Genomic DNA, 11,223 nt, shown 5'->3' with positions numbered 1-11,223 from the left:
ATAGATCCCTGTTCTTTAAATAAAACAGGGTGCCCACTCATTCCTGATTGTCATCCCATTGATTGAAAACACCTGACTCGAATTTCACCTTCAAATTAACTGCTAATCCTAGAGGTTCACATACTTTTGCCACTCACAGATATGTAATATTGGATCATTTTCCTCAATAAATAAATGACCAAGTATAATATTTTTGTCTCATTTGTTTAACTGGGTTCTCTTTATCTACTTTTAGGACTTGTGTGAAAATCTGATGATGTTTTAGATCATATTTATGCAGAAATACAGAAAATTCTAAAGGGTTCGCGAACTTTCAAGCACCACTGTATATATCAGAGCAATATGCTACCATTCAGACAAAATCTTTTTCAGGGTAGGCCTTGTTTCTTTCAGCAACACAATGCCAAACCTCTTTCTACTTATATTAAAACTGCATGGCTCCATAGTAAGAGAGTTCATGTGCTTAACTGGCCTGCCTGCAGTCCAGACCTGTCTCCCATTAAAAACATTTGGTGCCTTTTGAAGCACAAAATACAACAAAGGAGACCCCGATCTGTTGAGCAACTGAAATTCTGTATCAAGCAAGAATGGGACAACATTTCTTTTCCAAAACTATAGCAATTGGTCTCCCAATTCCCAAAAGTTTACAGAGTGTTGTTAAAAGTAGAAGTGATGCAACACAGTGATAAACATGCCCTTGTCCCAACTTTTTGAAACGTGTTGCTGACATTAATTTCAAAATGAGCATATATTTTTCAAAAAACAAAATTTCTTACTTTCAACACTTGATACGTTGTCTTTGAAGTATTTTCAATGAAATATAGGGTTTCCATGATTTTCAAATTATTGCATTCTGTTTTTATTTACAGTTTACACAGCATCCCAACTTTTTTGGAATTGGGGTTGTAAAAGGTGGTATGTGCGTGTGTGTATTTGAGGCTTCAAAGACCCATGGTAACATCCTTATCTTTGTTACAACTTTGCCATGAAGAACCTATGTATAAATGTTTTGAGAAAGTGTTTTGTGAGAGGGAGAAGCCTGGAAGAAGGGAGAGTGTGAGCAGTGAACTAGTTCACAGGGAGAACAACACCTGTGTATGAACTTGAAGTTTCAATAAAACAACTTCTCAGCACGGTGGTGTAGTGGTTAGCACTGTCACCTCCCAGCAAGAAGGTTCTGGGTTCAAGCCCAGTGGCTGGCGAGGGCCTTTCTGTGTGGAGTTTGCATGTTCTCCCTGTGTCTGCGTGGGTGTGCTCTGGTTTCCCCCACAGTCCAAAGAGTTAATTGGTAGCTCTAAATTGACTGTAGGTGTGAATGGTTGTTTGTCTATGTGTCAGCCCTGTGATGACCTGGTGACTTGTCCAGGGTGTACCCTGCCTCTCACCCACAGTCAGCTGGGATAGGCTCCAGCTTGCCTGTGACTCTGTAGAACAGGATAAGTGGCTACAGATAATGGATGGATGAATGGAACTTCTCTCCTCCAAATTTGTGCTAGCTTACATCTTTCTTAAGGAGGAAACAGAAAATTTACTTCACAATCCAACATTCTGTGACTGGATGAAGTCTAATGGATTTAGATCTGGTGACTGAAGAATACTGAACTCAATGTCATGTTCATGAAACCAGGTTGAGACAACTTTTGCTTTATGACATAGTGATTATCATGCTTGATGTAGTGATTAGAAGATGGTAAATTGTGGACATGAAGTGATGATTGATGTTAACGGGCTCAAAATGTGCCAAGAAAACATTCCCCACACCATTACATCACCTCCATCAACCTTGGCTGTTGGCACAGTGCAGGTTGGGTCCATGGATTCATGCTGTTGGTGTCAAATTCTGACCCTACGTGCCTTAGCAGAAATCAAGATTGATCAGATTAAGCTGGGTATGTCCAAACTTTTAACTGGTTTAAATTATATTAATGTTATATTATAGTTATGAATTATATTTATAGCTTTGTGTAACTTTGAAGCATAGGGTGCTGAAGAGTCTAATCAAGTAAAGTTCCAATTAAAGAGTCAATCAATTATTTATAGCACGCTATCTCAGACTCAACACAAATCAAAGAGTGCTGACGAGCTCAGGAATTAGATGTTTGATGGACCTGAAAGAGACAGTTTTTGGCAGTGTGCCTTTCTTTTCAAATCACTTTGGTCTGGTTTGATATTTGTCATGAATGTGACTGGAGACCCTAGGCTTCTTTTTGCTTCTAAAAACCCAAGTTAAAAGCAAAAAAAAAAAAAAAAAAAAACATAAATACATACATAAATACAAATTTTAAAAATTAAAATAAATAAATAAATAAATAAATAAAGGCAGTTCTTCCAGTCAGCAGACATAATGAAATCACAGGATCCAGACACAGTTAATAGATTGGACATCAGTATGACAGACTGTAAATCTGACAGGAATGAATCTCCCATAGGAAAAGCTGGTCAAGGTGAAATTCAGAAGCACAGGAATCTGAAATAGAATGTCAGAGCAGTGTGGAATGAACATATATACATAAATTCACAGAGACCACAAAAGGAAAAATGACATTCAGCCAAGTTGGCTGTCAAATTAGGCAGAAAGCAGTATTGACTTAATGAGTCACATAAAGGTTATTTGCCCATTCTCCAGCACAATTGTTTTCCAGCACAGTTGTTAACAGATGTTTGTTCTAATGGGGGAAAAAAATCAGCAAAAGGCCAAAATTATAGTGCTCAGTCACAGTCCAAGCAAAGCAAAAAGAAGAAAAGAGCATTCTGCAGTGGCCCAGCAGCTCTCACACATTATGTCGTAGGAGAGGTCTGAAATATTATGCTCCATTAAAGTTTAATGAGTTTTGGGTCCTCTCTAATCCAAAGCCACAGATCTGTCACAGCCTAGTGCCTTCATTACAAATTCATTAATTTCACTGGGCCAAGAACCACTCTGCTTATACAGAGTGTGTGGACCACTTCACCTTGGTAGTTAAGCTAATGCTTATCAAACATTTACTTCCGAATTATTTACTGAGCAAAACTGAACAATTATTATCTGCTGATTAAATTGAAATTGGATAATTGTGAAAAGAGAACTAACCAGTATTTGGAGATTGTCCTGGCAGACTAACCAGTGGCAGACTATGGCAATGTGAAATGTGTCACTTACACACAAGTATGGAACTTGTAAAGTGATATTTACTGCAAATGTCTTCATCATAAATGGTACTGGTTCAGCAAAATAAATTTAACTTTAGTAACAGTAGCAGCAATATTGGAACCCAGTGAAAGTTGGTTGAAAGAGCAAATAAATAAATGTAATGAGGTATAGCCTACCTTTCCCTATATCATCAGTTTTGAGATGTTGCTTGGGCCAGCATCATCACAGACAGATATATCATTCATCAGGGTGGCACAAGGTCAGATCCTTATGTGGACCCAGCCACAGTTAACTGGGTGCAGCAGACATGATGTACAATGGTGCAGTGTTTATGCTGTGGAGAGTGGCATCTACACCCAGAAATGGTGTCCTTGTCTGGTTTGGCAGGACACAGATGGAGTTCTTTGCCAATCCCAAGTCTACACATTGTCGACTGTGGTTGTCCCTTGTGGAGCTGGACAGCCTGCTGGAACAGGATGCACAACTGGCTTTACCATCTACTATATGTTTTTGCTTCATTACTGCTAATGTTTCCCACATTGCATGAAAATGAGCAACTAATTTTGGTTTCCAGTGCTGCTTTCACTAGTGGTGAGAACACTAGTGGTGAGAGCCTCCTCTCAGAGCATGCTGTCCCACATGCATGGAAAGATCTGGTACCTCCAGCCAGGTCCTGGGCTGGTGGCTTTGGCCCCCACAACTGATAACTAAGACTTGGCAGTCCAGGAAACACTTCATGATGCAAAATACACAAGTACACAGGCCTCTTTTTTGTGTTTAGATAACCAGTAAAGGCAGCTCTGTACAGGCACCATCTCGGGACGCACAATTACTACAGCAACTCTCTCAATGGTTTCAGGAAACTGAAGTGCATCACATCCATGTGTTAAACTGATCCCATAATCAATTTCTCCTACTTGATGTGTGACCTCAAAGAGTCCTTGCTTGGTATGGATAGTAAAATGAGTGCAAATTTCCATTGCCAAACACTCCTGTCAGTTGGGATTGCCATTATTGGGCCTGATGCAAATTCTCTTGTTGTGGCAGTTCCTAGGTATGGGCGGAGCACAGAAGACGGCAGGCCAGAACTGAGTTCACAAAACCCTTTTTATTTTCACTTTTCAGTGCAAACTTTTACTCTCCCAGCCACACACGCACGCACACACCCAAGTCGTCTGGTTGGGGAGAGAGCTCCTCTGCTCTCGCTCTCCCTCCTTAAGTAGGGCGCGGTCACTGGGAAGACACACAAACACAGGTTAATTGCTCTCAGGTGTAGTGATTCTGCCACTTACCTTCCCTGACTCCGCCCTCCTGTCACAGACCGGCGCTTGACCACGCCCCCGCTGCCACATACCCCCAGCGCCCAACTCAGGCCAGGCAGCTGTCCGGCCTGCAGCCGACTCCCCCCCCCCCCCCTTGACGGGAGAGGAAGTCTGCCACGACCATCTGCGCCTCCGGCCTGTGGACCACCTTGAAATTAAAGGGTTGGAGTGCCAGAAACCAACGGGTGAGCCGCGTGTTGGCATCCTTCATGCGGTGGAGCCACTGGAGGGGTGCGTGGTCCGAACAGAGGGTGAAAGGGCGCCCCAGCAGATAGTAGCGGAGGGCGAGGACCGCCCACTTGATGGCCAGACACTCTTTCTCTATGGTGCTGTAGCGCCCCTCATGCACCGACAGCTTCCTGCTGATGTACAGGACAGGGCGGTCCTCCCCCTCCACCTCCTGGGACAAAACCGCCCCCAGCCCTCTGTCCGACGCATCGGTCTGCAACATAAAGGGGAGAGAAAAGTCAGGGGAGTGTAAAAGTGGCCCCCCACACAGTGCAGCCCTTACCTCAGAAAAAGCCCGCTGGCATTGCTCCGTCCACTGGACCGGATCTGGTGCTCCCTTTTTAGTGAGATCAGTCAGTGGGCTGGTGACGTCCGAATAATTAGGTATAAACCTACGATAATAGCCAGCCAGCCCCAGGAACTGTCTCACCCCCTTTTTGGTCTTGGGCCTCGGGCAGGCCACAATTGCTGCGGTCTTGTTAATTTGGGGATGCACCTGCCCGTTGCCCAAGTGGAAGCTCAGATAGCGTACTTCCACCCGCCCAATCGCACACTTCTTCGGGTTGGCTGTGAGACCCGCTCGCCTCAGCGACCTAAGGACGGCCCTTAGGTGTTCAAGGTGCCTCGGCCAGTCATTACTATATACGATGATGTCGTCGAGGTAGGCAGCCGCATACGTGGCGTGGGGGCGGAGGACCCTGTCCATCAGCCGCTGAAACGTAGCGGGCGCCCCAAACAGCCCAAACGGAAGTGTGACGAATTGGTGTAAACCAAACGGTGTGGAAAAGGCCATTTTTTCTCGGGATAGTAGAGTCAAGGGGATCTGCCAATATCCCTTCGTCAAATCCAGTGTCGAATAAAAGTGAGCCGTGCCAAGTCAATTGAGCAACTCATCAATACGAGGCATTGGGTACGCGTCGAATTTAGACACCGCGTTGCCAAGACCACCGGGCTGCTCCAGTCACTGTGGGACTCCTCGATGATGCCCATTTCGAGCATGGTCTCAATTTCTTCCCGAACCACCTTTTTTTTGTGTTCAGGTAGCCTGTAAGGGCAGCTACGCACTACCACCCCTGGGGGTGTCTCTATGTGGTGCTCTATGAGGTTAGTGCGACCGGGCAGGGGCGAGAACACATCCGAAAACTCGGTCTGCAACTGGGTGACCTCCGTGAGTTGGGTCGGGGAGAGGTGGTCTCCACAGGGGACCGGAGAGGTACGTGATGCCAATGCCCCTTTTTGAACCTCCAGCCCCAGCTCCGCCTTCTCCGGAACCACCGACACCAACGCCACGGGGACCTCCTCATTCCAGAGTTTAAGCAGATTGAGGTGGTAAATCTGTAGCGCCCCACCCCTGTCTGTTCGCCTCACCTCATAGTCAACGTCCCCGATTCGCCATGTGACCTCAAAGGGTCCTTGCCACTTGGCGATCAATTTGGAGCTTGACGTGGGCAACAGTATGAGTACCTTATCTCCCGGTGTGAACTCCCTAAGGCGCGTACCCTTGTTGTACAGGCGGGCTTGCCGTTCTTGGGCCTGCCGCAAATTCTCCTGGGTTAGGTGGGTGAGGGTGTGGAGTTTTGCGTGCAGGTACATAACGTATTGAATCTCATTTTTGCTTTGTGAAGGTCCCTCCTCCCAATTTTCCCACAGCACATCTAGAATGCTGCGCGGCTTACGCCCATATAATAATTCGAATGGGGAGAACCCCGTGGAGGCTTGGGGGACCTCTCGCACTGAAAACAGCAAGGGCTCGAGCCACTTATCCCAATTACGTGCGTCCTCACTTACGATTTTTTTAATTATATTCTTGAGGGTGCGATTGAACCGTTCCACTAAACCATCCATTTGTGGGTGATACACGCTGGTGCGGATCGGCTTAATCCCCAATAACCCATACAGTTCGCGCAGTGTCCGTGACAAACATGGTGCCTTGATCAGTCAGAATCTCTTTCGGGATTCCAACTCGGGAGATAATGCGGAAGAGCGCCTCCGCAATACTGCGTGCTGAGATATTGCGCAGAGGCACTGCTTCTGGGTATCGCGTTGCATAGTCCACCAGAACTAATATAAAGCGGTACCCTCTTGCTGACCGATCTAATGGCCCGACAAGATCCATCCCAACTCTTTCAAACGGGGTCTCGATTAATGGAAGAGGGCGCAAAGGCGCTTTTGGAATGGCCGCTGGATTCACTAACTGGCATTCGCGGCATGCCGTACACCACCTACGGACATCACCGCGAATCCCCGGCCAATAGAATCGGGCCATTATTTGGGCTAGTGTCTTATCCTGCCCTAGGTGTCCAGCCATGGGATTAAAGTGAGCCACCTGGAATACCAATTCCCGGTGGCTCTTTGGAATTAAAAGCTGCGTGACTCACTCTTTAGTTTGAGTGTCCTGCGTCACTCGGTATAACCTATTCTTCATAATTGCGAAGTAGGGGAAGGACGGGGTGGCGTTCGGCTGGAGCGTTTGACCATCGATTACTCTCACTTGGTCAAACGCATGTCGCAGAGTCTTGTCTCGCGACTGCTGTAATGGGAAATCTGCGAGGGATTCCCCAATAGAGAGAGGAGGGGCCGGCAGCTCCTCACTCTGACGCGGAGATGACGTAGATGGCTCTGTGACAGCTGCTCCCGCTAAAGTGACACCGGGACCTCCCCCTGTTAAATGGCAGGACCCACTCTCTACTAACCGTGTCATTAAACCCCGAAATCCCGGCCAATCAGTCCCCAAAATTAAAGAGTGGGTAAGGCCCACTCTTAACCGCCGCCTTCACTATAAATTTTTCCCCTCGGAAAAAAATGTGGACTGACACCAAAGGGTAGCTGTGAACGTCCCCGTGCACACACAACACCTTCACCCCCTGTGCACACCCCAATGCCTCGTGTTGCACCAGGCTTTGGTGAATTGAGGTCTGATTGCAACCAGAATCCACCTATGCCTGATATGTATCCCCTTGGATACTCATCGGTATGCGATACGCTCCGGCCCGATCGAGGGTGGCTTCTGGTGCGTCGGGGATCCGAACCACCGCACCCACCTCCATTGCTGTGCACTGCTGTTGGAGGTGGCCCGGTTTCCCGCAGCGCCAGCAAACCGGCCCGGGCTTCCTCTCTGCACCGGTGTTCTGGGGCTCACTCACCTGAGGGGGGGGAGAGACAGACACAGAAGGGCGAAACGGGAGGGCACCGCAGGTGCGGCGGGCCGGCTGGGGTGGTGCTGGCCCCCGCCTCCGCAGTGGGGGAATGGGGCAAGGACGGGACACAGAAGGAGGGGGGAGAGAGAGAGAGAGAGAGAAGAGAAGAGAAGAGAAGAGAAGAGAAGAGACTGTCTGCTGTCCTGCCGCCGGAACAGCCGCCAAATGGTCCTCTGCCAGCTCGATGGCCTGATCCAGCGACGCCGGGCGGTGGCACTGGACCCACTCCACGGTTCCTGTGGGCAAGCACGCGATGAACTGCTCCAGCACCACCTGATCGACGATCTCCTCGGCGTCGTGGTTGTTGGCCCTCAGCCACCGCCAGCAGGCATCCCGGAGTTGCTGGCCAAATGCAAACGGGTGGCTGACTTCCTCCAAGCGCAGAGCGCGGAAGCGCTGGCGCTGCTGTTCGGCGGTGCGCCCCACATGCTGGAGGATGGCCCGGCGAAGGTCCGCGTAGGCCAGCCGGCGGGCGTTCGGCGGGGAGCTGTAGCGCGGCCAGCTGCGCCTCCCCCGTTAGCAGGGGGAGGAGGCGCGCCGCGCGCTGATCCATCGGCCACCCCGAGGTCTCCGCGACTTGCTCAAAGAGCGTGATGAAAGCCTCGGGATCGTCCTGCGGGCCCATCTTTGTCAGGGTAAGGGGGACGGGCCCACGGTGGAAGCGTCGATTGTCCCTGCTGACGCGAGGAGGTGCCGGAACGCCTGTCGGTCCTCTTGCTGGGCCAACACCAGGGCCTTGAAGCGCTGCTCCTGCTCCTTGCGGAGCATGATGAGCGCCTGGTGCTGGCTTTGCTGGGCCGTGGTGAGGGTGTGGACCAGGTCGGCAAACGGGGAAGACTCCATGGGGTGGTTCGGTGTTCTGCGCTCCAGATCCCGGGTTTCAGCACCACTGTGGCAGTTCCTAGGTATGGGCGGAGCACAGAAGATGGCAGGCCAGAACTGAGTTCACAAAACCCTTTTTATTTTCACTTTTCAGTGCAAACTTTTACTCTCCCAGCCACACATGCACGCACACACCCAAGTCGTCTGGTTGGGGAGAGAGCTCCTCTGCTCTCGCTCTTCCTCCTTAAGTAGGAGGTCACTGGTCACTGGGAAGACACACAAACACAGGTTAATTGCTCTCAGGTGTAGTGATTCTGCCACTTACCTTCCCTGACTCCGCCCTCCTGTCACAGACCGGCGCTTGACCACGCCCCCGCTGCCACACTTGTGTTATGTGTCATAAGTCATTTTTGCTGTTAAAAGGTCCCTCCTCCCACGTTTACCAAATGACATTTAAGATGCAGGGTTTGTATGGATTGTATGGACTGAGGTTTATTGTGCCATCATCTTCCTGAAATGGAAGGACTCAGAGAACTTTGAATACATTCTTCTGCTTGGCTCTACTGCTATCTGGTGATATCTCAACCAACCCAGGACCCAGGGCTCAGAAATTTTCTTGTGGATTCTGTCTAAAGGGGGTAGGAAAAGGCACTAGTTGTGTATCATGTAAAACCCGTTTTCACACTTCATGTGTACCTTATGCGAACAATCAGGCAGATAGCGTTACTGTTGATGGATATGAATTTTCTACTAATGAGTCTCACACAATCTCTGATGCACCTATAAAATCACACCACAAAGGGCTATTATTTGTTCATCAAAACATCAGAAGTCTTTTGAAAAAGAAAGCACACGTAGAAATGTTTTTAGATAACAGTAATGCTGACATTTTTGCTGTGACTGAAACAATGTTAGATGAAACCATTACTGGTGATCTCGTGTTAATTAACAGTTATAATGTACTGGCACAACCATGGTTCAAGGCATGGAGGGGGTGTTGCACTGTACATCTCTAACAAAATCCCTTTTAAATCCCGTTCGGATCTTGTAATGTCAGGCCTTGAGGCCATATGGGCAAAACTTGTGCCACCCTCCCATAAGAACATTTTAGTCTGTAGCACGTACTGCCCTCCATTTGACGATCACAATTTCTTTAATAAATTTGATGAATGTATGGACAAAGTATATGATGAGCACAAGGAGATCATAATTATGGGGGATTTAAACTGTGACTCGTTGATTACTGACAATTTAGGTTCTATAGGCAAACTTAGATTCTCCTGCATGCTGTATCAACTCGAAAATATCATAACTTCACCAACAAGAATCACAGACACCACTACCAGTATGTCCATAGATGTAATCCTAACAAATGAGAAATCCCATCTGTATAACCATGGCACCTATGAAGGGGGGTTTAGCGACCATGCCATGACGTTTGCTTACCATAGTGTTAAAAGTCCTGGAACACAGTCAAATGTAATTAATAAAAGGAACTATAAAAATTTTAGTGAAGAAAAATATCTTCAAGACTTAGCTCAGGTACCATGGAACATCATAGAGAATTTTTTGACTATTGATGAACAGCTGGAGGTATGGGAAAACCTGCTCATTGGTGTTGCAAATATGCATGCTCCCATTAAGAGGCTCAAGGTCAGAGGTACACCAGCTCTGTGGCTTACCAATGACCTGAAACAGCTTATTGCCCTCAGGGATCAATTGTATAAAGCGACCAAAAGATCAGGCAACCCTAAAGAGATATCGGAATACAAGTCTATAAAAAAACAGGTAAACTATCCATGTCGCAAAGTTAAAAAAGATCATGCAGCACAGTCAGTCATCCAAGGGTCTGAAGAGGGACAGGATGGACTGTGGAAAGCCATTCGGAACTTACTTCTGAGTAAGACACCGAACACCATCAATTGTATTCAGCATGATGATCAGAATATTACTGACACGGTAGGAATAACGGAATGCTTGAATACGTTTTTCCATAAAGTCATAGATGATTTGTACAAATCCATCTCAAATACTGTTCCCTACTGTGGCAGCGGGGGGGCGTGGTCTAGCATCGGTCTGTGACAGGAGGGCGGAGTCGGGGAAGTTAAGTGGCAGAATCATTACACCTGTTGTTAATTGATGTGTTTGTGTCTTCCCAGTGACCGCGCCCTTCTTAAGGAGAGAGAGTGAGAGCAGAGGGAGTCTCTCCACAGCAGATAGCTGATGTGTGCGTGTGTTTATTGACAGCTGAAAAGCTGAATAAAGAGTTTTTTTGTACTCTCAGTTCTGTCCTGCCGTCCTTCTGTGCTCCACCCATTTACACGAACTGCCACAGTGGTGCCGAAACCCGGGAAATGAGCACAGAAGGACGGCAGGACAGAACTGAGAGTACAAAAAAACTCTTTATTCAGCTTTTCAGCTGTCAATGCACACATCAGCTATCTGCTGTGGAGAGACTCCCTCTGCTCTCACTCTCTCTCCTTAAGAAGGGCGCGGTCACTGGGAAGACACACAAACACATCAA

The sequence above is a fragment of the Neoarius graeffei genome, chromosome 20, assembly GCF_027579695.1.
Source record: "Neoarius graeffei isolate fNeoGra1 chromosome 20, fNeoGra1.pri, whole genome shotgun sequence".
Classification (NCBI taxonomy): Eukaryota; Metazoa; Chordata; class Actinopteri; order Siluriformes; family Ariidae; genus Neoarius; species Neoarius graeffei.
The sequence above is the reverse complement of the archived record's forward strand: the minus strand, read 5'-3'. Positions refer to the sequence as shown.